Genomic DNA, 26,167 nt, shown 5'->3' on the forward strand with positions numbered 1-26,167 from the left:
GGGAATCAGAGTTGGGGCATCAGAAGTGGGGAATTAGATATAGGGAAACAGAGGCGGGGAATCAGAGGCGGGGTCTTAGATATTGGGAAACAGAGGCGGGGAATCAGAGGCAGGGAAACCCAGGCGGGGAATCAGAAGCAGGGAATCAGAGGTGGGGAATCAGAGGCAAGGAATCAGATGTGCGGAATCAGAGATGGGGAATCAGAGGCAGGGAATCAGAATCAGAAGCAGGGAATCAGAGGCCGGGAATCAGAGGCTGGAATCAGATGCTGGGAATCAGAGGCCTGGAATCAGAGGCGGGGAATCAGAGGCAGGGAATCAGATGCGGGGAATCAGAGGCGGGGAATCAGAGCTGGGGAATCAGAGGCGGGGATTCAGAGTTGGGGAATCAGAGGCGGGGAATCAGAGGCGGGGAAACAGAGGCGGGGAATCAGATATGGGGAATCAGAGGTGGGGAATCAGAGGTTAGGAATCAGAAGCAGGGAATCAGAGGCGGGGAATCAGAGGCGGGGAATCAGAGGCAGGGAATCCGATGTGCGGAATCGGAGATGGGGAATCAGAGGCAGGGAATCAGATATGGGGAAACAGAGGCGGGGAATCCGAGGCGGGGAAACAGAGGCGGGGAATCAGATATGGGGAATCAGAGGTGGGGAATCAGAGGTGGGGAATCAGATTTGGGGAATCAGAGGCGGGGACTTAGATATTGGGAAACAGAGGCGGGGAATCAGAGGCAGGGAAACCCAGGCGGGGAATCAGAAGCAGGGAATCAGAGGTGGGGAATCAGAGGCAAGGAATCAGATGTGCGGAATCAGAGATGGGGAATCAGAGGCAGGGAATCAGAATCAGAAGCAGGGAATCAGAGGCCGGGAATCAGAGGCTGGAATCAGATGCTGGGAATCAGAGGCCTGGAATCAGAGGCGGGGAATCAGAGGCAGGGAATCAGATGCGGGGAATCAGAGGCGGGGAATCAGAGCTGGGGAATCAGAGGCGGGGATTCAGAGTTGGGGAATCAGAGGCGGGGAATTAGAGGCGGGGAAACAGAGGCGGGGAATCAGATATGGGGAATCAGAGGTGGGGAATCAGAGGTTGGGAATCAGAAGCAGGGAATCAGAGGCGGGGAATCAGAGGCGGGGAATCAGAGGCAGGGAATCCGATGTGCGGAATCGGAGATGGGGAATCAGAGGCAGGGAATCAGAGGCGGGGAATCAGAGGCGGAGAATCAGAGGCCGGGAATCAGATATGGGGAAACAGAGGCGGGGAATCAGAGGCGGGGAAACAGAGGCGGGGAATCAGATATGGGGAATCAGAGGTGGGGAATCAGAGGTTGGGAATCAGAGGCAGGGAATCAGAGGCTGGGAATCAGATGCAGGGAATCAGATGCGGGGAATCAGAGGCGGGGAATCAGAGCTGGGGAATCAGAGGTGGGGAATCAGAGTTGGGGAATCAGAGTCGGGGACTTAGATATGGGGAAACAGAGGCGGGGAATCAGAGGCGGGGAAACAGACGCGGGGAATCAGAGGCGGGGATTCAGAGCTGGGGAATCAGAGGCGGGGAATCAGAGTTGGGGAATCAGAGGCGGGGAATCAGATATGGGGAATCAGAGGCGGGGAATCAGAGGCGGGGAAACAGAGGCAGGGAATCAGATATGGGGAATCAGAGGTGGGGTATCAGGGGCAGGGAATCAGTGGCAGGGAATCAGAGGCGGGGAAACAGAGGCGGGGAATCAGAGGCAGGGAATCAGACACGTGGAATCAGATATGGGGAAACAGAGGCGGGGAATCAGAGGCGGGCAAACAGAGGCGGGGTATTAGATATGGGGAATCAGAGGTGGGGAATCAGAGGTGGTGAATCAGAGATGGGGAATCACAGGCGGGGAATCAGAGCCAGGGAATAGAACGCGGGGAATCAGAGGCGGGGAATCAGAGCTGGGGAATCAGAGGCGGGGAATCATAGTTGGGAATCAGAGGCGGGGAATCAGATATGGGGAAACAGAGGCGGGGAATCAAAGGCGGGGAAACAGAGGCGGGGAATCAGATATGGGGAATCGGATGCGGGGAATCAGATGCGGGGAATGGGAGCTGGGGAATCAGAGGCGGGGTATCAGAGTTGGGGCATCTGAGGTGGGGAATTAGATATGGGGAAACAGAGGCGGGGAATCAGAGGCGGGGAAACAGAGGCGAGGAATCAGATATGGGGAATCAGAGGTGGGGAATCAGAGGCAGGGAATCAGATGTGCGGAATCAGAGATGGGGAATCAGAGGCAGAGAATCAGAATCAGAAGCGGGGAATCAGAGGCCGGGAATCAGAGGCCGGGATTCAGATGCCGGGAATAAGAGGCCGGGAATCAGAGGTGGGGAATCAGAGTCCGGGAATCAGAGATGGGGATTCAGAGGCGGGGAATGATATATGGGGAATCAGAGGCGGGGAATCAGAGGCGGGGTAACAGAGGTGGGGAATCAGATATGGGGAATCAGAGGTGGCGAATCAAAGGCGGTGAATCAGAGATGGGGAATCAGAGGCGGGGAATCAGAGGCAGGGAATCAAACACGGGGAATCAGAGGCGGGGAATCAGAGCTGGGGAATCAGAGGCGGGGAATCAGAGTTGGGGAATCAGAGGCGGGGAATCAGATATGGGGAAACAGGGGCGGGGAATCAGAGGCAGGGAAACAGAGGCGGGGAATCAGATATGGGGAATCAGGGGTGGGGAATCAGAGGTTGGGAATCAGAGGCAGGGAATCAGAGGCGTGGAAACAGAGGCGGGGATTCAGATATGGGGAATCAGAGGTGGGGAGTCAGGGGCGTGGAATCAGAGGCAGGGAATTAGATGTGGTGAATCAGAGATGGGGAATCAGAGGCAGGGAATCAGAATCAGAAGCGGGGTATCAGTGGCCGGGAATCAGAGGAAGGTAATCAGAGGCAGGGGATCAAACACGGGGAATCAGAGGCTGGGAATCAGAGCTGGGGAATTAGAGGCGGGGAATCAGAGCTGGGGAATCACAGGCGGGGAATCAGAGATGGGGAATCAGAGGCGGGGAATCAGAGGCAGGGAATCAGATGCGGGGAATCAGAGGCGGGGAATCAGAGCTGGCGAATCAGAGGCGGGGAATCAGAGGTGGGCAATCAGAGGATGGGAATCAGATATGGGGAATCAGAGGCGGGTAATCAGAGCTGGGGAATCACAGGCGGGGAATCAGAGTTGGGGAATCAGAGGCGGGGAATCAGATATGGGGAAACAGAGGCGGGGAATCAGAGGCGGTGAAACAGAGGCGGGGAATCAGATATTGGGAATCAGAGGTGGGGAATCAGAGGTTGGGAATCAGAGGCCTGGAATCAGAGGCGTGGAATCAGAGGCAGGGAATCAGATGCGGGGAATCAGAGGAGGGGAATCAGAGCTGGGGAATCAGAGGCGGGGTATTAGAGTTGGGGAATCAGAGGCGGGGAATCAGACGCGGGGAATCAGAGGGGGGGAATCATAGCTGGCGAATCAGAGGCGGGGAATCAGGGGTGGGCAATCAGAGGCCGGGAATCAGAGGTGGTGAATCAGAGATGGGGAATCAGAGGCGGGGAATCAGTGGCAGGGAATCAGATATGGGGAATCAGAGGCGTGGAATCAGAGGCAGGGAATCAGACACGGGGAATCAGACACGGGGAATCAGAGGTGGGGAATCAGAGATGGGGAATCAGAGGCGGTGAATCAGAGATGGGGAATCAGAGGCGGGGAATCAGAGGCAGGAAATCAGACACGGGGATTCAGAGGCTGGGAATCAGACGGGGGGAATCAAAGGCGGGGAATCAGAGCTGGGGAATCAGAGGCAGGGAATCAGAGGCGGGGAATCAGATATGGGGAATCAGAGGCTGGTATTCAGAGGCGGGGAATCAGAGGCAGGGAATCAGACACGGGGAATCAGAGGTGGGGAATCAGAGATGGGGAATCAGAGGCGGAGAATCAGAGTTGGGGATTCAGAGGCAGGGAATCGGATGTGCGGAATCAGAGATGGGGAATCAGAGGTGGGGAATCAGAGGCGGTGAATCAGAGATGGGGAATCAGAGGCGGGGAATCAGAGGCAGGAAATCAGACACGGGGATTCAGAGGCTGGGAATCAGACGGGGGGAATCAAAGGCGGGGAATCAGAGCTGGGGAATCAGAGGCAGGGAATCAGAGTTGGGGATTCAGAGACGGGGAATCAGATATGGGGAAACAGAGGCGGGGTATCAGAGGCGGGCAAACAGAGGCGGGGAATTAGATATGGGGAATCAGATGTGGGGAATCAGAAGTGGTGAATCAGTGATGGGGAATCACAGGCGGGGAATCAGAGGCAGGGAATAGAACGCAGGGAATCAGAGGCAGGGAATCAGAGCTGGGGAATCAGAGGCGGGGAATCATAGTTGGGAATCAGAGTCGGGGAATCAGATATGGGGAAACAGAGGCGGGGAATCAGAGGCGGGGAAACAGAGGCGGGGAATCAGATATGGGGAATCGGATGCGGGGAATCAGAGGCGGGGAATCAGAGCTGGGGAATCAGAGGCGGGGAATCAGAGTTGGGGCATCAGAGGTGGGGAATCAAATATAGGGAATCAGAGGTGGTGAATCAGAGGTTGTGAATCAGAGATGGGGAATCAAGGCGGGGAATCAGAGGCAGGGAATCAGACGCGGGGAATCAGAGGCGGGGATTCAGAGCTGGGGAATCAGAGGCGGGGAATCAGAGTTGGGGAATCAGAGGCGGGGAATCAGAGGCGGGGAAACAGAGGCGGGGAATCAGATATGGGGAATCAGAGGTGGGGAATCAGAGGTTGGGAATCAGAAGCAGGGAATCAGAGGCGGGGAATCAGAGGCGGGGAATCAGAGGCAGGGAATCCGATGTGCGGAATCAGAGATGGGGAATCAGAGGCAGGGAATCAGAGGCGGGGAATCAGAGGCGGAGAATCAGAGGCCGGGAATCAGATATGGGGAAACAGAGGCGGGGAATCAGAGGCGGGGAAACAGAGGCGGGGAATCAGATATGGGGAATCAGAGGTGGGGAATCAGAGGTTGGGAATCAGAGGCAGGGAATCAGAGGCTGGGAATCAGATGCAGGGAATCAGATGCGGGGAATCAGAGGCGGGGAATCAGAGCTGGGGAATCAGAGGTGGGGAATCAGAGTTGGGGAATCAGAGTCGGGGACTTAGATATGGGGAAACAGAGGCGGGGAATCAGAGGCGGGGAAACAGACGCGGGGAATCAGAGGCGGGGATTCAGAGCTGGGGAATCAGAGGCGGGGAATCAGAGTTGGGGAATCAGAGGCGGGGAATCAGATATGGGGAATCAGAGGCGGGGAATCAGAGGCGGGGAAACAGAGGCAGGGAATCAGATATGGGGAATCAGAGGTGGGGTATCAGGGGCAGGGAATCAGTGGCAGGGAATCAGAGGCGGGGAAACAGAGGCGGGGAATCAGAGGCAGGGAATCAGACACGGGGAATCAGATATGGGGAAACAGAGGCGGGGAATCAGAGGCGGGCAAACAGAGGCGGGGAATTAGATATGGGGAATCAGAGGTAGGGAATCAGAGGTGGTGAATCAGTGATGGGGAATCACAGGCGGGGAATCAGAGGCAGGGAATAGAACGCGGGGAATCAGAGGCAGGAAATCAGAGCTGGGGAATCAGAGGCGGGGAATCATAGTTGGGAATCAGAGGCGGGAATCAGATATGGGGAAACAGAGGCGGGGAATCAGAGGCGAGGAAACAGAGGCGGGGAATCAGATATGGGGAATCGGATGCAGGGAATCAGAGGCGGGGAATCAGAGCTGGGGAATCAGAGGCGGGGAATCAGAGTTGGGGCATCAGAGGTGGGGAATTAGATATAGGGAAACAGAGGCGGGGAATCAGAGGCGGGGAAACAGAGGCGGGGAATCAGATATGGGGAATCAGAGGTGGGGAATCAGAGGCAGTGAATCAGATGTGCGGAATCAGAGATGGGGAATCAGAGGCAGGGAATCAGAAGCGGGGAATCAGAGGCCGGGAATCAGAGGCCGGGAATCAGATGCTGGGAATAAGAGGCCGGGAATCAGAGGAGGGGAATCAGTGTCCGGGAATCAGAGATGGGGATTCAGAGGCGGGGAATGAGATATGGAGAATCAGAGGCGGGGAATCAGAGGCGGGGAAACAGAGGTGGGGAATCAGATATGGGGAATCAGAGGTGGCGAATCAAAGGCGGTGAATCAGAGATGGGGAATCAGAGGCTGGGAATCAGAGGCGGGGAATCAGAGCTGGCGAATCAGAGGCGGGGAATCAGAGGTGGGCAATCAGAGGCGGGGAATCAGATATGGGGAATCAGAGGCGGGGAATCAGAGGCGGGGAAACAGAGGCGGGGAATCAAATATAGGGAATCAGAGGTGGGGAATCAGAGGTTGTGAATCAGAGATGGGGAATCAAGGCGGGGAATCAGAGGCAGGGATTCAGACGCGGGGAATCAGAGGCGGGGATTCAGAGCTGGGGAATCTGAGGCGGTGAATCAGAGTTGGGGAATCAGAGGCAGGGAATCAGATATGGGGAATCAGAGGCGGGGAATCAGAGGCCGGGAATCAGATATGGGGAAACAGAGGCGGGGAATCCGAGGCGGGGAAACAGAGGCGGGGAATCAGATATGGGGAATCAGAGGTGGGGAATCAGAGGTTGGGAATCAGAGGCAGGGAATCACAGGCTTGGAATCAGATGCAGGGTATCAGATGCGGGGAATCAGAGGCGGGGAATCAGAGCTGGGGAATCAGAGGTGGGGAATCAGATTTGGGGAATCAGAGGTGGGGACTTAGATATTGGGAAACAGAGGCGGGGAATCAGAGGCGGGGAAACAGAGGCGGGGAATCAGATATGGCGAATCAGAGGTGGGGAATCAGAGGCAGGGAATCAGATGTGCGGAATCAGAGATGGGGAATCAGAGGCAGGGAATCAGAATCAGAAGCAGGGAATCAGAGGCCGGGAATCAGAGGCCGGAATCAGATGCTTGGAATCAGAGGCCTGGAATCAGAGGCGGGGAATCAGAGGCAGGGAATCAGATGCGGGGAATCAGAGGCGGGGAATCAGAGCTGGGGAATCAGAGGCGGGGTATTAGAGTTGGGGAATCAGAGGCGGGGTATCAGAGTTGGGGCATCTGAGGTGGGGAATTAGATATGGGGAAACAGAGGCGGGGAATCAGAGGCGGGGAAACAGAGGCGAGGAATCAGATATGGGGAATCAGAGGTGGGGAATCAGAGGCAGGGAATCAGATGTGCGGAATCAGAGATGGGGAATCAGACGCAGGGAATCAGAATCAGAAGCGGGGAATCAGAGGCCGGGAATCAGAGGCCGGGATTCAGATGCCGGGAATAAGAGGCCGGGAATCAGAGGTGGGGAATCAGAGTCCGGGAATCAGAGATGGGGATTCAGAGGCGGGGAATGATATATGGGGAATCAGAGGCGGGGAATCAGAGGCGGGGTAACAGAGGTGGGGAATCAGATATGGGGAATCAGAGGTGGCGAATCAAAGGCGGTGAATCAGAGATGGGGAATCAGAGGCGGGGAATCAGAGGCAGGGAATCAAACACGGGGAATCAGAGGCGTGGAATCAGAGCTGGGGAATCAGAGGCGGGGAATCAGAGTTGGGGAATCAGAGGCGGGGAATCAGATATGGGGAAACAGGGGCGGGGAATCAGAGGCAGGGAAACAGAGGCGGGGAATCAGATATGGGGAATCAGGGGTGGGGAATCAGAGGTTGGGAATCAGAGGCAGGGAATCAGAGGCGTGGAAACAGAGGCGGGGATTCAGATATGGGGAATCAGAGGTGGGGAATCAGGGGCGTGGAATCAGAGGCAGGGAATTAGATGTGGTGAATCAGAGATGGGGAATCAGAGGCAGGGAATCAGAATCAGAAGCGGGGTATCAGTGGCCGGGAATCAGAGGCAGGGAATCAGATGCTGGGAATAAGAGGCCGGGAATCAGAGGTGGGGAATCAGAGTCCGGGAATCAGAGATGGGGATTCAGAGGCGGGGAATGAGATATGGAGAATCAGAGGCGGCGAATCAGAGGCCGGGAAACAGAGGTGGGGAATCAGATATGGGGAATCAGAGGTGGCGAATCAAAGGCGGTGAATCAGAGATGGGGAATCAGAGGCGGGGAATCAGAGGCAGGGAATCAGATGCGGGGAATCAGAGGCGGGGAATCAGAGCTGGCGAATCAGAGGCGGGGAATCAGATATGGGGAATCAGAGGCGGGGAATCAGAGGCGGGGAAACAGAGGCAGGGAATCAGATATGGGGAATCAGAGGTGGGGTATCAGGGGCAGGGAATCAGTGGCAGGGAATCAGAGGCGGGGAAACAGAGGCGGGGAATCAGAGGCAGGGAATCAGACACGGGGAATCAGATATGGGGAAACAGAGGCGGGGAATCAGAGGCGGGCAAACAGAGGCGGGGAATTAGATATGGGGAATCAGAGGTGGGGAATCAGAGGTGGTGAATCAGAGATGGGGAATCACAGGCGGGGAATCAGAGGCAGGGAATAGAACGCGGGGAATCAGAGGCGGGGAATCAGAGCTGGGGAATCAGAGGCGGGGAATCATAGTTGGGAATCAGAGGCGGGGAATCAGATATGGGGAAACAGAGGCGGGGAATCAAAGGCGGGGAAACAGATGCGGGGAATCAGATATGGGGAATCGGATGCGGGGAATCAGAGGCGGGGAATGGGAGCTGGGGAATCAGAGGCGGGGTATCAGAGTTGGGGCATCTGAGGTGGGGAATTAGATATGGGGAAACAGAGGCGGGGAATCAGAGGCGGGGAAACAGAGGCGAGGAATCAGATATGGGGAATCAGAGGTGGGGAATCAGAGGCAGGGAATCAGATGTGCGGAATCAGAGATGGGGAATCAGAGGCAGGGAATCAGAATCAGAAGCGGGGAATCAGAGGCCGGGAATCAGAGGCCGGGATTCAGATGCCGGGAATAAGAGGCCGGGAATCAGAGGTGGGGAATCAGAGGCGGGGAATCAGAGGTGGGCAATCAGAGGCGGGGAATCAGATATGGGGAATCAGAGGCGGGGAATCAGAGGCGGGGAAACAGAGGCGGGGAATCAAATATAGGGAATCAGATGTGGGGAATCAGAGGTTGTGAATCAGAGATGGTGAATCAAGGCGGGGAATCAGAGGCAGGGAATCAGACACGGGGAATCAGAGGCGGGGATTCAGAGCTGGGGAATCAGAGGTTGTGAATCAGAGATGGTGAATCAAGGCGGGGAATCAGAGGCAGGGAATCAGACACGGGGAATCACAGGCGGGGAATCAGAGGCGGGGAATCAGATATGGGGAATCAGAGGTGGGGAATCAGGGGCAGGGATTCAGTGTCAGGGAATCAGAGGCGGGGAATCAGAGGCGGGGAATCAGAGGCAGGGAATCAGACACGGGGAATCAGAGGCGGGGAATCAGAGATGGGGAATCAGAGGCGGGGAATCAGAGGCAGGGAATCGGACGCCGGGAGTCAGAGTCGGGGAATCAGAGCTGGGGAATCAGAGACGGGGAATCAGAGTTGGGGAATCAGAGGCGGGGATTCAGATATGGGTAAATAGAGGCGGGGAATCAGATATGGGGAATCAGAGGTGTGGAATCAGAGGTTGGGAATCAGAGGAAGGGAATCAGAGTCGGGGAAACAGAGGCGGGGAATCAGATATGTGGAATCAGAGGTGGCGAATCAAAGGCGGTGAAACAGAGATGGGGAATCAGGGCAGGGAATCAGAGGCAGGGAATCAAACACGGGGAATCAGAGGTGGGGAATCAGAGGATGGGAATCAGAGGCAGGGAATCGGAGATGGGGAATCAGAGGCAGGGAATCAGAGGTGGGGAATCAGAGGCGGGGAATCAGAGGCCGGGAATCAGATATGGGGAAACTGAGGCGGGGAATCCGAGGCGGGGAAACAGAGGCGGGGAATCAGATATGGGGAATCAGAGGTGGGGAATCAGAGGTTGGGAATCAGAGGCAGGGAATCAGAGGCTTGGAATCTGATGCAGGGAATAAGATGCGGGGAATCAGAGGCGGGGAATCAGAGCTGGGGAATCAGAGGTGGGGAATCAGATTTGGGGAATCAGAGGTGGGGACTTAGATATTGGGAAACAGAGGCGGGGAATCAGAGGCGGGGAAACAGAGGCGGGGAATCAGATATGGGGAATCAGAGGTGGGGAATCAGAGGCAGGGAATCAGATGTGCGGGATCAGAGATGGGGAATCAGAGGCAGGGAATCAGAATCAGAAGCAGGGAATCAGAGGCCGGGAATCAGAGGCCGGAATCAGATGATGGGAATCAGAGGCCTGGAATCAGAGGCGGGGAATCAGAGGCAGGGAATCAGATGCAGGGAATCAGAGGCGGGGAATCAGAGCTGGGGAATCAGAGGCGGGGTATTAGAGTTGGGGAATCAGAGGCGGGGAATCAGACATGGGGAAACAGAGGTAGGGAATCAGAGGCGGGGAAACAGAGGCAGGGAATCAGATATGGGGAATCAGAGGCCGGGAATCAGAGGTGGTGAATCAGAGATGGGGAATCAGAGGCGGGGAATCAGAGGCAGGGTATCTGACGCGGGGAATCAGAGGTGGGCAATCAGAGGCGGGGAATCAGATATGGGGAATCAGAGGCGGGGAATCAGAGGCGGGGAATCAGAGGCGGGGAAACAGAGGCGGGGAATCAGATATGGGGAATCAGAGGCGGGGAATCAGAGGCGGGGAAACAGAGGCGGGGAATCAGATATGGGGAATCAGAGGTGGGGCATCAGAGGTTGTGAATCACAGATGGGGAATCAGAGGCGGGGAATCAGAGGCAGGGAATCAGACGCGGGGAATCAGAGGCAGGGATTCAGAGCTGGGGAATCAGAAGCGGGGAATCAGAGTTGGGGAATCAGAGGCGGGGAATCAAATATGGGGAATCAGAGGCAGGGAATCAGAGGCTGGGAATCAGAGGAAGGGAATCAGACGCGGGGAATCTGAGGCGGGGAATCAGAGCTGGGGAATCAGAGGTGGGGAATCAGAGTTGGGGAATCAGAGGCAGGGAATTGGATGTGCGGAATCAGAGATGGGGAATCAGAGGTGGGGAATCAGAGGTGGTGAATCAGAGATGGGGAATCAGAGGCGGTGAATCAGAGGCAGCAAATCAGACACGGGGATTCAGAGGCTGGGAATCAGACGGGGGGAATCAAAGGCGGGGCATCAGAGCTGGGGAATCTGAGGCAGGGAATCAGAGTTGGGGATTCAGAGGCGGGGAATCAGATATGGGGAAACAGAGGCGGGGAATCAGAGGCGGGCAAACAGAGGCGGGGAATTAGATATGGGGAATCAGAGGTAGGGAATCAGAGGTGGTGAATCAGTGATGGGGAATCACAGGCGGGGAATCAGAGGCAGGGAATAGAACGCGGGGAATCAGAGGCAGGGAATCAGAGCTGGGGAATCAGAGGCGGGGAATCATAGTTGGGAATCAGAGGCGGGAATCAGATATGGGGAAACAGAGGCGGGGAATCAGAGGCGAGGAAACAGAGGCGGGGAATCAGATATGGGGAATCGGATGCAGGGAATCAGAGGCGGGGAATCAGAGCTGGGGAATCAGAGGCGGGGAATCAGAGTTGGGGCATCAGAGATGGGGAATCAAGGCAGGGAATCAGAAGCGGGGAATCAGAGGCCGGGAATAAGAGGCCGGGAATCAGAGGAGGGGAATCAGAGTCCGGGAATCAGAGATGGGGATTCAGAGGCGGGGAATGAGATATGGAGAATCAGAGGCGGGGAATCAGAGGCGGGGAAACAGAGGTGGGGAATCAGATATGGGGAATCAGAGGTGGCGAATCAAAGGCGGTGAATCAGAGATGGGGAATCAGAGGCGGGGAATCAGAGGCAGGGAATCAGATGCGGGGAATCAGAGGCGGGGAATCAGAGCTGGCGAATCAGAGGCGGGGAATCAGAGGTGGGCAATCAGAGGCGGGGAATCAGATATGGGGAATCAGAGGCGGGGAATCAGATATGGGGAAACAGAGGCGGGGAATCAAAGGCGGGGAAACAGATGCAGGGAATCAGATATGGGGAATCGGATGCGGGGAATCAGAGGCGGGGAATGGGAGCTGGGGAATCAGAGGCGGGGTATCAGAGTTGGGGCATCTGAGGTGGGGAATTAGATATGGGGAAACAGAGGCGGGGAATCAGAGGCGGGGAAACAGAGGCGAGGAATCAGATATGGGGAATCAGAGGTGGGGAATCAGAGGCAGGGAATCAGATGTGCGGAATCAGAGATGGGGAATCAGACGCAGGGAATCAGAATCAGAAGCGGGGAATCAGAGGCCGGGAATCAGAGGCCGGGATTCAGATGCCGGGAATAAGAGGCCGGGAATCAGAGGTGGGGAATCAGAGTCCGGGAATCAGAGATGGGGATTCAGAGGCGGGGAATGATATATGGGGAATCAGAGGCGGGGAATCAGAGGCGGGGTAACAGAGGTGGGGAATCAGATATGGGGAATCAGAGGTGGCGAATCAAAGGCGGTGAATCAGAGATGGGGAATCAGAGGCGGGGAATCAGAGGCAGGGAATCAAACACGGGGAATCAGAGGCGTGGAATCAGAGCTGGGGAATCAGAGGCGGGGAATCAGAGTTGGGGAATCAGAGGCGGGGAATCAGATATGGGGAAACAGGGGCGGGGAATCAGAGGCAGGGAAACAGAGGCGGGGAATCAGATATGGGGAATCAGGGGTGGGGAATCAGAGGTTGGGAATCAGAGGCAGGGAATCAGAGGCGTGGAAACAGAGGCGGGGATTCAGATATGGGGAATCAGAGGTGGGGAATCAGGGGCGTGGAATCAGAGGCAGGGAATTAGATGTGGTGAATCAGAGATGGGGAATCAGAGGCAGGGAATCAGAATCAGAAGCGGGGTATCAGTGGCCGGGAATCAGAGGCAGGGAATCAGATGCTGGGAATAAGAGGCCGGGAATCAGAGGTGGGGAATCAGAGTCCGGGAATCAGAGATGGGGATTCAGAGGCGGGGAATGAGATATGGAGAATCAGAGGCGGCGAATCAGAGGCCGGGAAACAGAGGTGGGGAATCAGATATGGGGAATCAGAGGTGGCGAATCAAAGGCGGTGAATCAGAGATGGGGAATCAGAGGCGGGGAATCAGAGGCAGGGAATCAGATGCGGGGAATCAGAGGCGGGGAATCAGAGCTGGCGAATCAGAGGCGGGGAATCAGATATGGGGAATCAGAGGCGGGGAATCAGAGGCGGGGAAACAGAGGCAGGGAATCAGATATGGGGAATCAGAGGTGGGGTATCAGGGGCAGGGAATCAGTGGCAGGGAATCAGAGGCGGGGAAACAGAGGCGGGGAATCAGAGGCAGGGAATCAGACACGGGGAATCAGATATGGGGAAACAGAGGCGGGGAATCAGAGGCGGGCAAACAGAGGCGGGGAATTAGATATGGGGAATCAGAGGTGGGGAATCAGAGGTGGTGAATCAGAGATGGGGAATCACAGGCGGGGAATCAGAGGCAGGGAATAGAACGCGGGGAATCAGAGGCGGGGAATCAGAGCTGGGGAATCAGAGGCGGGGAATCATAGTTGGGAATCAGAGGCGGGGAATCAGATATGGGGAAACAGAGGCGGGGAATCAAAGGCGGGGAAACAGATGCGGGGAATCAGATATGGGGAATCGGATGCGGGGAATCAGAGGCGGGGAATGGGAGCTGGGGAATCAGAGGCGGGGTATCAGAGTTGGGGCATCTGAGGTGGGGAATTAGATATGGGGAAACAGAGGCGGGGAATCAGAGGCGGGGAAACAGAGGCGAGGAATCAGATATGGGGAATCAGAGGTGGGGAATCAGAGGCAGGGAATCAGATGTGCGGAATCAGAGATGGGGAATCAGAGGCAGGGAATCAGAATCAGAAGCGGGGAATCAGAGGCCGGGAATCAGAGGCCGGGATTCAGATGCCGGGAATAAGAGGCCGGGAATCAGAGGTGGGGAATCAGAGGCGGGGAATCAGAGGTGGGCAATCAGAGGCGGGGAATCAGATATGGGGAATCAGAGGCGGGGAATCAGAGGCGGGGAAACAGAGGCGGGGAATCAAATATAGGGAATCAGATGTGGGGAATCAGAGGTTGTGAATCAGAGATGGTGAATCAAGGCGGGGAATCAGAGGCAGGGAATCAGACACGGGGAATCAGAGGCGGGGATTCAGAGCTGGGGAATCAGAGGTTGTGAATCAGAGATGGTGAATCAAGGCGGGGAATCAGAGGCAGGGAATCAGACACGGGGAATCACAGGCGGGGAATCAGAGGCGGGGAATCAGATATGGGGAATCAGAGGTGGGGAATCAGGGGCAGGGATTCAGTGTCAGGGAATCAGAGGCGGGGAATCAGAGGCGGGGAATCAGAGGCAGGGAATCAGACACGGGGAATCAGAGGCGGGGAATCAGAGATGGGGAATCAGAGGCGGGGAATCAGAGGCAGGGAATCGGACGCCGGGAGTCAGAGTCGGGGAATCAGAGCTGGGGAATCAGAGACGGGGAATCAGAGTTGGGGAATCAGAGGCGGGGATTCAGATATGGGTAAATAGAGGCGGGGAATCAGATATGGGGAATCAGAGGTGTGGAATCAGAGGTTGGGAATCAGAGGAAGGGAATCAGAGTCGGGGAAACAGAGGCGGGGAATCAGATATGTGGAATCAGAGGTGGCGAATCAAAGGCGGTGAAACAGAGATGGGGAATCAGGGCAGGGAATCAGAGGCAGGGAATCAAACACGGGGAATCAGAGGTGGGGAATCAGAGGATGGGAATCAGAGGCAGGGAATCGGAGATGGGGAATCAGAGGCAGGGAATCAGAGGTGGGGAATCAGAGGCGGGGAATCAGAGGCCGGGAATCAGATATGGGGAAACTGAGGCGGGGAATCCGAGGCGGGGAAACAGAGGCGGGGAATCAGATATGGGGAATCAGAGGTGGGGAATCAGAGGTTGGGAATCAGAGGCAGGGAATCAGAGGCTTGGAATCTGATGCAGGGAATAAGATGCGGGGAATCAGAGGCGGGGAATCAGAGCTGGGGAATCAGAGGTGGGGAATCAGATTTGGGGAATCAGAGGTGGGGACTTAGATATTGGGAAACAGAGGCGGGGAATCAGAGGCGGGGAAACAGAGGCGGGGAATCAGATATGGGGAATCAGAGGTGGGGAATCAGAGGCAGGGAATCAGATGTGCGGGATCAGAGATGGGGAATCAGAGGCAGGGAATCAGAATCAGAAGCAGGGAATCAGAGGCCGGGAATCAGAGGCCGGAATCAGATGATGGGAATCAGAGGCCTGGAATCAGAGGCGGGGAATCAGAGGCAGGGAATCAGATGCAGGGAATCAGAGGCGGGGAATCAGAGCTGGGGAATCAGAGGCGGGGTATTAGAGTTGGGGAATCAGAGGCGGGGAATCAGACATGGGGAAACAGAGGTAGGGAATCAGAGGCGGGGAAACAGAGGCAGGGAATCAGATATGGGGAATCAGAGGCCGGGAATCAGAGGTGGTGAATCAGAGATGGGGAATCAGAGGCGGGGAATCAGAGGCAGGGTATCTGACGCGGGGAATCAGAGGTGGGCAATCAGAGGCGGGGAATCAGATATGGGGAATCAGAGGCGGGGAATCAGAGGCGGGGAAACAGAGGCGGGGAATCAGATATGGGGAATCAGAGGTGGGGCATCAGAGGTTGTGAATCACAGATGGGGAATCAGAGGCGGGGAATCAGAGGCAGGGAATCAGACGCGGGGAATCAGAGGCAGGGATTCAGAGCTGGGGAATCAGAAGCGGGGAATCAGAGTTGGGGAATCAGAGGCAAGGAATCAAATATGGGGAATCAGAGGCAGGGAATCAGAGGCTGGGAATCAGAGGCAGGGAATCAGACGCGGGGAATCTGAGGCGGGGAATCAGAGCTGGGGAATCAGAGGTGGGGAATCAGAGTTGGGGAATCAGAGGCAGGGAATTGGATGTGCGGAATCAGAGATGGGGAATCAGAGGTGGGGAATCAGAGGTGGTGAATCAGAGATGGGGAATCAGAGGCGGGGAATCAGAGGCAGCAAATCAGACACGGGGATTCAGAGGCTGGGAATCAGACGGGGGGAATCAAAGGCGGGGCATCAGAGCTGGGGAATCTGAGGCAGGGAATCAGAGTTGGGGATTCAGAGGCGGGGAATCAGATATGGGGAAACAGAGGCGGGGAATCAGAGGCGGGCAAACAGAGGCGGGGAATTAGATATGGGGAATCAGAGGTAGGGAATCAGAGGTGGTGAATCAGTGATGGGGAATCACAGGCGGGGAATCAGAGGCAGGGAATAGAACGTGGGGAATCAGAGGCAGGGAATCAGAGCTGGGGAATCAGAGGCGGGGAATCATAGTTGGGAATCAGAGGTTGTGAATCAGAGATGGGGAATCAAGGCGGGGAATCAGAGGCAGGGAATCAGATGCAGGGAATCAGAGGCGGGGATTCAGAGCTGGGGAATCAGAGGCGGGGAATCAGAGTTGGGGCATCAGAGGTGGGGAATTAGATATAGGGAAACAGAGGCGGGGAATCAGAGGCGGGGAAACAGAGGCGGGGAATCAGATATGGGGAATCAGAGGTGGGGAATCAGAGGTGGGCAATCAGATGTGCGGAATCAGAGATGGGGAATCAGAGGCCGGGAATCAGAGGCGGGGAATCAGATATGGGGAATCAGAGGTAGGGAATCAGAGGTTGGGAATCAGAGGCAGGGAATCACAGGCTTGGAATCAGATGCAGGGTATCAGATGCGGGGAATCAGAGGCGGGGAATCAGAGCTGGGGAATCAGAGGTGGGGAATCAGAGGCAGGGAATCAGATGTGCGGAATCAGAGATGGGGAATCAGAGGCAGGGAATCAGAATCAGAAGCAGGGAATCAGAGGCCGGGAATCAGAGGCCGGAATCAGATGCTATGAATCAGAGGCCTGGAATCAGAGGCGGGGAATCAGAGGCAGGGAATCAGATGCGGGGAATCAGAGGCGGGGAATCAGAGCTGGGGAATCAGAGGCGGGGTATTAGAGTTGGGGAATCAGAGGCGGGGAATCAGATATGGGGAAACAGAGGTGGGGAATCAGAGGCGGGGAAACAGATATGGGGAAACAGAGGTGGGGAATCAGAGGCGGGGAAACAGAGGCAGGGAATAAGATATGGGGAATCAGAGGTGGGGCATCAGAGGTTGTGAATCACAGATGGGGAATCAGAGGCGGGGAATCAGAGGCAGGGAATCAGACGCGGGGAATCAGAGGCGGGGATTCAGAGCTGGGGAATCAGAAGCGGGGAATCAGAGTTGGGGAATCAGAGGCGGGGAATCAGATATGGGTAATCAGAGGCAGGGAATCAGAGGCGGGGAATCAGAGGCAGGGAATCAGACGCGGGGAATCTGAGGCGGGGAATTAGATATGGGGAATCAGAGGTAGGGAATCAGAGGTGGTGAATCAGTGATGGGGAATCACAGGCGGGGAATCAGAGGCAGGGAATAGAATGCGGGGAATCAGAGGCAGGGAATAGAATGCGGGGAATCAGAGGCAGGGAATCAGAGCTGGGGAATCAGAGGAGGGGATTCATAGTTGGGAATCAGAGGCGGGAATCAGATATGTGGAAACAGAGGCGGGGAATCAGAGGCGGTGAAACAGAGGCGGGGAATCAGATATGGGGAATCGGATGCAGGGAATCAGAGGCGGGGAATCAGAGCTGGGGAATCAGAGGCGGGGAATCAGAGTTGGGGCATCAGAAGTGGGGAATTAGATATAGGGAAACAGAGGCGGGGAATCAGAGGCGGGGAAACAGAGGCGGGGAATCAGATATGGGGAATCAGAGGTGGGGAATCAGAGGCAGGGAATCAGATGTGCGGAATCAGAGATGGGGAATAAGAGGCAGGGAATCAGAATCAGAAGCGGGGAATCAGAGGCCGGGAATCAGAGGCCGGGAATCAGATGCTGGGAATAAGAGGCCGGGAATCAGAGGTGGGGAATCAGATATGGGGAATCAGAGGTGGCGAATCAAAGGCGGTGAATCAGAGATGGGGAATCAGAGGCGGGGAATCAGAGGCAGGGAATCAGATGCGGGGAATCAGAGGCGGGGAATCAGAGCTGGCGAATCAGAGGCTGGGAATTAGAGGTGGGCAATCAGAGGCGGGGAAACAGATATGGGGAATCAGAGGCGGGGAATCAGAGGCGGGGAAACAGAGGCGGGGAATCAAATATAGGGAATCAGAGGTGGGGAATCAGAGGTTGTGAATCAGAGATGGGGAATCAAGGCGGGGAATCAGAGGCAGGGAATCAGACGCGGGGAATCAGAGGCGGGGATTCAGAGCTGGGGAATCAGAGGCGGGGAATCAGAGTTGGGGAATCAGAGGCAGGGAATCAGATATGGGGAATCAGAGGCGGGGAATCAGAGGCGGGGAAACAGAGGCGGGGAATCAGATGTGGGGAATCAGAGGTGGGGAATCAGGGGCAGGGAATCAGTGGCTGGGAATCAGAGGCGGGGAATCAGAGGCGGGGAATCAAAGGCAGGGAATCAGACACGGGGAATCAGAGGCGGGGAATCAGAGATGGGGAATCAGAGGCGGGGAATCAGAGGCAGGGAATCGGATGCCGGGAATCAGAGTTGGGGAATCAGAGTTGGGGAATCAGAGGCAGGGAATCAGAGTTGGGGAATCAGAGGCGGGGAATCAGATATGGGGAAATAGAGGCGGGGAATCAGATATGGGGAATCAGAGGTGTGGAATCAGAGGTTGGGAATCAGAGGCAGGGAATCAGAGTCCGGGAAACTGAGGCGGGGAATCAGATATTGGGAATCAGAGGTGGCGAATCAAAGGCGGTGAAACAGAGATGGGGAATCAGGGCAGGGAATAAGAGGCAGGGAATCAAACACGGGGAATCAGAGCTGGGGAATCAGAGGCGGGGAATCAGAGTTGGGAATCAGAGGTGGGGAATCAGAGGCGGGGAAACAGGGGCGGGGAATCAGATATGGGGAATCAGAGGTGGGGAATCCGAGGTTGGGAATCAGAGGCAGGGAATCAGAGGCGGAAAATCAGAGGCGGGGATTCAGAGGAAGGTAATCAGATGTGCGGAATCGGAGATGGGGAATCAGAGGCAGGGAATCAGAGGCGGGGAATCAGAGGCGGGGAATCAGAGTCCGGGAATCAGATATGGGGAAACAGAGGCGGGGAATCCGAGGCGGGGAAACAGAGGCGGGGAATCAGATATGGGGAATCAGAGGTGGGGAATCAGAGGTTGGGAATCAGAGGCAGGGAATCAGAGGCTTGGAATCAGATGCAGGGAATCAGATGCGGGGAATCAGATGCGGGGAATCAGAGCTGGGGAATCAGAGGTGGGGAATCAGATTTGGGGAATCAGAGGCGGGGACTTAGATATTGGGACAAGAGGCGGGGAATCAGAGGCGGGGAAACCCAGGCGGGGAATCAGATATGGGGAATCAGAGGTGGGGAATCAGAGGCAAGGAATCAGATGTGCGGAATCAGAGATGGGGAATCAGAGGTAGGGAATCAGAATCAGAAGCAGGGAATCAGAGGCCGGGAATCAGAGGCCGGACTCAGATGCTGGGAATCAGAGGCCTGGAATCAGAGGCGGGGAATCAGAGGCAGGGAATCAGATGCGGGGAATCAGAGGCGGGGAATCAGAGCTGGGGATTTAGAGGCGGGGATTCAGAGTTGGGGAATCAGAGGCGGGGAATCAGAGGCGGGGAAACAGAGGCGGGGAATCAGATATGGGGAATCAGAGGTGGGGAATCAGAGGTTGGGAATCAGAAGCAGGGAATCAGAGGCGGGGAATCAGAGGCGGGGAATCAGAGGCAGGGAATCCGATGTGCGGAATCGGAGATGGGGAATCAGAGGCAGGGAATCAGATATGGGGAAACAGAGGCGGGGAATCCGAGGCGGGGAAACAGAGGCGGGGAATCAGATATGGGGAATCAGAGGTGGGGAATCAGAGGTGGGGAATCAGATTTGGGGAATCAGAGGCGGGGACTTAGATATTGGGAAACAGAGGCGGGGAATCAGAGGCAGGGAAACCCAGGCGGGGAATCAGAAGCAGGGAATCAGAGGTGGGGAATCAGAGGCAAGGAATCAGATGTGCGGAATCAGAGATGGGGAATCAGAGGCAGGGAATCAGAATCAGAAGCAGGGAATCAGAGGCCGGGAATCAGAGGCCGGAATCAGATGCTGGGAATCAGAGGCCTGGAATCAGAGGCGGGGAATCAGAGGCAGGGAATCAGATGCGGGGAATCAGAGGCGGGGAATCAGAGCTGGGGAATCAGAGGCGGGGATTCAGAGTTGGGGAATCAGAGGCGGGGAATCAGAGGCGGGGAAACAGAGGCGGGGAATCAGATATGGGGAATCAGAGGTGGGGAATCAGAGGTTGGGAATCAGAAGCAGGGAATCAGAGGCGGGGAATCAGAGGCGGGGAATCAGAGGCAGGGAATCCGATGTGCGGAATCGGAGATGGGGAATCAGAGGCAGGGAATCAGAGGCGGGGAATCAGAGGCGGAGAATCAGAGGCCGGGAATCAGATATGGGGAAACAGAGGCGGGGAATCAGAGGCGGGGAAACAGAGGCGGGGAATCAGATATGGGGAATCAGAGGTGGGGAATCAGAGGTTGGGAATCAGAGGCAGGGAATCAGAGGCTGGGAATCAGATGCAGGGAATCAGATGCGGGGAATCAGAGGCGGGGAATCAGAGCTGGGGAATCAGAGGTGGGGAATCAGAGTTGGGGAATCAGAGTCGGGGACTTAGATATGGGGAAACAGAGGCGGGGAATCAGAGGCGGGGAAACAGACGCGGGGAATCAGAGGCGGGGATTCAGAGCTGGGGAATCAGAGGCGGGGAATCAGAGTTGGGGAATCAGAGGCGGGGAATCAGATATGGGGAATCAGAGGCGGGGAATCAGAGGCGGGGAAACAGAGGCAGGGAATCAGATATGGGGAATCAGAGGTGGGGTATCAGGGGCAGGGAATCAGTGGCAGGGAATCAGAGGCGGGGAAACAGAGGCGGGGAATCAGAGGCAGGGAATCAGACACGTGGAATCAGATATGGGGAAACAGAGGCGGGGAATCAGAGGCGGGAAAAACAGAGGCGGGGAATTAGATATGGGGAATCAGAGGTGGGGAATCAGAGGTGGTGAATCAGAGATGGGGAATCACAGGCGGGGAATCAGAGGCAGGGAATAGAACGCGGGGAATCAGAGGCGGGGAATCAGAGCTGGGGAATCAGAGGCGGGGAATCATAGTTGGGAATCAGAGGCGGGGAATCAGATATGGGGAAACAGAGGCGGGGAATCAAAGGCGGGGAAACAGAGGCGGGGAATCAGATATGGGGAATCGGATGCGGGGAATCAGATGCGGGGAATGGGAGCTGGGGAATCAGAGGCGGGGTATCAGAGTTGGGGCATCTGAGGTGGGGAATTAGATATGGGGAAACAGAGGCGGGGAATCAGAGGCGGGGAAACAGAGGCGAGGAATCAGATATGGGGAATCAGAGGTGGGGAATCAGAGGCAGGGAATCAGATGTGCGGAATCAGAGATGGGGAATCAGAGGCAGGGAATCAGAATCAGAAGCGGGGAATCAGAGGCCGGGAATCAGAGGCCGGGATTCAGATGCCGGGAATAAGAGGCCGGGAATCAGAGGTGGGGAATCAGAGTCCGGGAATCAGAGATGGGGATTCAGAGGCGGGGAATGATATATGGGGAATCAGAGGCGGGGAATCAGAGGCGGGGTAACAGAGGTGGGGAATCAGATATGGGGAATCAGAGGTGGCGAATCAAAGGCGGTGAATCAGAGATGGGGAATCAGAGGCGGGGAATCAGAGGCAGGGAATCAAACACGGGGAATCAGAGGTGGGGAATCAGAGCTGGGGAATCAGAGGCGGGGAATCAGAGTTGGGGAATCTGAGGCGGGGAATCAGAAATGGGGAAACAGGGGCGGGGAATCAGAGGCAGGGAAACAGAGGCGGGGAATCAGATATGGGGAATCAGGGGTGGGGAATCAGAGGTTGGGAATCAGAGGCAGGGAATCAGAGGCGTGGAAACAGAGGCGGGGATTCAGATATGGGGAATCAGAGGTGGGGAATCAGGGGCGTGGAATCAGAGGCAGGGAATTAGATGTGGTGAATCAGAGATGGGGAATCAGAGGCAGGGAATCAGAATCAGAAGCGGGGTATCAGTGGCCGGGAATCAGAGGAAGGTAATCAGAGGCAGGGGATCAAACACGGGGAATCAGAGGCTGGGAATCAGAGCTGGGGAATTAGAGGCGGGGAATCAGAGCTGGGGAATCACAGGCGGGGAATCAGAGATGGGGAATCAGAGGCGGGGAATCAGAGTCCGGGAATCAGAGATGGGGAATCAGAGGCCGGGAATCAGAGGCAGGAAATCTGACACGGGGATTCAGAGGCTGGGAATCAGACGGGGGGAATCAAAGGCGGGGAATCAGAGCTGGGGAATCTGAGGCAGGTAATCAGAGTTGGGGATTCAGAGGCGGGGAATCAGATATGGGGAAACAGAGGCGGGGAATCAGAGGCGGGCAAACAGAGGCGGGGAATTAGATATGGGGAATCAGAGGTAGGGAATCAGAGGTGGTGAATCAGTGATGGGGAATCACAGGCGGGGAATCAGAGGCAGGGAATAGAACGCGGGGAATCAGAGGCAGGGAATCAGAGCTGGGGAATCAGAGGAGGGGATTCATAGTTGGGAATCAGAGGCGGTAATCAGATATGGGGAAACAGAGGCGGGGAATCAGAGGCGGTGAAACAGAGGCGGGGAATCAGATATGGGGAATCGGATGCAGGGAATCAGAGGCGGGGAATCAGAGCTGGGGAATCAGAGGCGGGGAATCAGAGTTGGGGCATCAGAGGTGGGGAATTAGATATAGGGAAACAGAGGCGGGGAATCAGAGGCGGGGAAACAGAGGCGGGGAATCAGATATGGGGAATCAGAGGTGGGGAATCAGAGGCAGGGAATCAGATGTGCGGAATCAGAGATGGGGAATAAGAGGCAGGGAATCAGAATCAGAAGCGGGGAATCAGAGGCCGGGAATCAGAGGCCGGGAATCAGATGCTGGGAATAAGAGGCCGGGAATCAGAGGTGGGGAATCAGATATGGGGAATCAGAGGTGGCGAATCAAAGGCCGTGAATCAGAGATGGGGAATCAGAGGCGGGGAATCAGAGGCAGGGAATCAGATGCGGGGAATCAGAGGCGGGGAATCAGAGCTGGCGAATCAGAGGCTGGGAATTAGAGGTGGGCAATCAGAGGCGGGGAATCAGATATGGGGAATCAGAGGCGGGGAATCAGAGGCGGGGAAACAGAGGCGGGGAATCAAATATAGGGAATCAGAGGTGGGGAATCAGAGGTTGTGAATCAGAGATGGGGAATCAAGGCGGGGAATCAGAGGCAGGGAATCAGACGCGGGGAATCAGAGGCGGGGATTCAGAGCTGGGGAATCAGAGGCGGGGAATCAGAGTTGGGGAATCAGAGGCAGGGAATCAGATATGGGGAATCAGAGGCGGGGAATCAGAGGCGGGGAAACAGAGGCGGGGAATCAGATGTGGGGAATCAGAGGTGGGGAATCAGGGGCAGGGAATCAGTGGCAGGGAATCAGAGGCGGGGAATCAGAGGCGGGGAATCAAAGATGGGGAATCAGAGGCGGGGAATCAGAGGCAGGGAATCGGATGCCGGGAATCAGAGTCGGGGAATCAGAGCTGGGGAATCAGAGGCGGGGAATCAGAGTTGGGGAATCAGAGGCGGGGAATCAGATATGGAGAAATAGAGGCGGGGAATCAGATATGGGGAATCAGAGGTGTGGAATCAGAGGTTGGGAATCAGAGGCAGGGAATCAGAGTCCGGGAAACTGAGACGGGGAATCAGATATTGGGAATCAGAGATGGCGAATCAAAGGCGGTGAAACAGAGATGGGGAATCAGGGCAGGGAATCAGAGGCAGGGAATCAAACACGGGGAATCAGAGCTGGGGAATCAGAGGCGGGGAATCAGAGTTGGGAATCAGAGGCGGGGAATCAGAGGCGGGGAAACAGAGGCGGGGAATCAGATATGGGGAATCAGAGGTGGGGAATCCGAGGTTGGGAATCAGAGGCAGGGAATCAGAGGCGGAAAATCAGAGGCGGGGAATCAGAGGAAGGGAATCAGAGTTGGGGAATCAGAGGCGGGGAATCAGAAATGGGGAAACAGGGGCGGGGAATCAGAGGCAGGGAAACAGAGGCGGGGAATCAGATATGGGGAATCAGGGGTGGGGAATCAAAGGCGGGGAATCAGAGTTGGGAATCAGAGGCGGGGAATCAGAGGCGGGGAAACAGAGGCGGGGAATCAGATATGGGGAATCAGAGGTGGGGAATCCGAGGTTGGGAATCAGAGGCAGGGAATCAGAGGCGGAAAATCAGAGGCGGGGAATCAGAGGAAGGGAATCAGATGTGCGGAATCGGAGATGGGGAATCAGAGGCAGGGAATCAGAGGCGGGGAATCAGAGGCGGGGAATCAGAGGCCGGGAATCAGATATGGGGAAACAGAGGCGGGGAATCCGAGGCGGGGAAACAGAGGCGGGGAATCAGATATGGGGAATCAGAGGTGGGGAATCAGAGGTTGGGAATCAGAGGCAGGGAATCAGAGGCGTGGAATCAGATGCAGGGAATCAGATGCGGGGAATCAGAGGCGGGGAATCAGAGCTGGGGAATCAGAGGTGGGGAATCAGATTTGGGGAATCAGAGGCGGGGACTTAGATATTGGGAAACAGAGGCGGGGAATCAGAGGCGGGGAAACCCAGGCGGGGAATCAGATATGGGGAATCAGAGGTGGGGAATCAGAGGCAAGGAATCAGATGTGCGGAATCAGAGATGGGGAATCAGAGGCAGGGAATCAGAATCAGAAGCAGGGAATCAGAGGCCGGGAATCAGAGGCCGGAATCAGATGCTGGGAATCAGAGGCCTGGAATCAGAGGCGGGGAATCAGAGGCAGGGAATCAGATGCGGGGAATCAGAGGCGGGGAATCAGAGCTGGGGAATCAGAGGCGGGGATTCAGAGTTGGGGAATCAGAGGCGGGGAATCAGAGGCGGGGAAACAGAGGCGGGGAATCAGATATGGGGAATCAGAGGTGGGGAATCAGAGGTTGGGAATCAGAAGCAGGGAATCAGAGGCGGGGAATCAGAGGCGGGGAATCAGAGGCAGGAAATCCGATGTGCGGAATCGGAGATGGGGAATCAGAGGCAGGGAATCAGAGGCGGGGAATCAGAGGCGGAGAATCAGAGGCCGGGAATCAGATATGGGGAAACAGAGGCGGGGAATCAGAGGCGGGGAAACAGAGGCGGGGAATCAGATATGGGGAATCAGAGGTGGGGAATCAGAGGTTGGGAATCAGAGGCAGGGAATCAGAGGCTGGGAATCAGATGCAGGGAATCAGATGCGGGGAATCAGAAGCGGGGAATCAGAGCTGGGGAATCAGAGGTGGGGAATCAGAGTTGGGGAATCAGAGTCGGGGACTTAGATATGGGGAAACAGAGGCAGGGAATCAGAGGCGGGGAAACAGACGCGGGGAATCAGAAGCGGGGATTCAGAGCTGGGGAATCAGAGGCGGGGAATCAGAGTTGGGGAATCAGAGGCGGGGAATCAGATATGGGGAATCAGAGGCGGGGAATCAGAGGCGGGGAAACAGAGGCAGGGAATCAGATATGGGGAATCAGAGGTGGGGTATCAGGGGCAGGGAATCAGTGGCAGGGAATCAGAGGCGGGGAAACAGAGGCGGGGAATCAGAGGCAGGGCATCAGACACGGGGAATCAGATATGGGGAAACAGAGGCGGGGAATCAGAGGCGGGCAAACAGAGGCGGGGAATTAGATATGGGGAATCAGAGGTGGGGAATCAGAGGTGGTGAATCAGAGATGGGGAATCACAGGCGGGGAATCAGAGGCAGGGAATAGAACGCGGGGAATCAGAGGCGGGGAATCAGAGCTGGGGAATCAGAGGCGGGGAATCATAGTTGGGAATCAGAGGCGGGGAATCAGATATGGGGAAACAGAGGCGGGGAATCAAAGGCGGGGAAACAGATGCGGGGAATCAGATATGGGGAATCGGATGCGGGGAATCAGAGGCGGGGAATGGGAGCTGGGGAATCAGAGGCGGGGTATCAGAGTTG

Source organism: Narcine bancroftii, chromosome 4 (assembly GCF_036971445.1).
Source record: "Narcine bancroftii isolate sNarBan1 chromosome 4, sNarBan1.hap1, whole genome shotgun sequence".
Lineage (NCBI taxonomy): Eukaryota > Metazoa > Chordata > Chondrichthyes > Torpediniformes > Narcinidae > Narcine > Narcine bancroftii.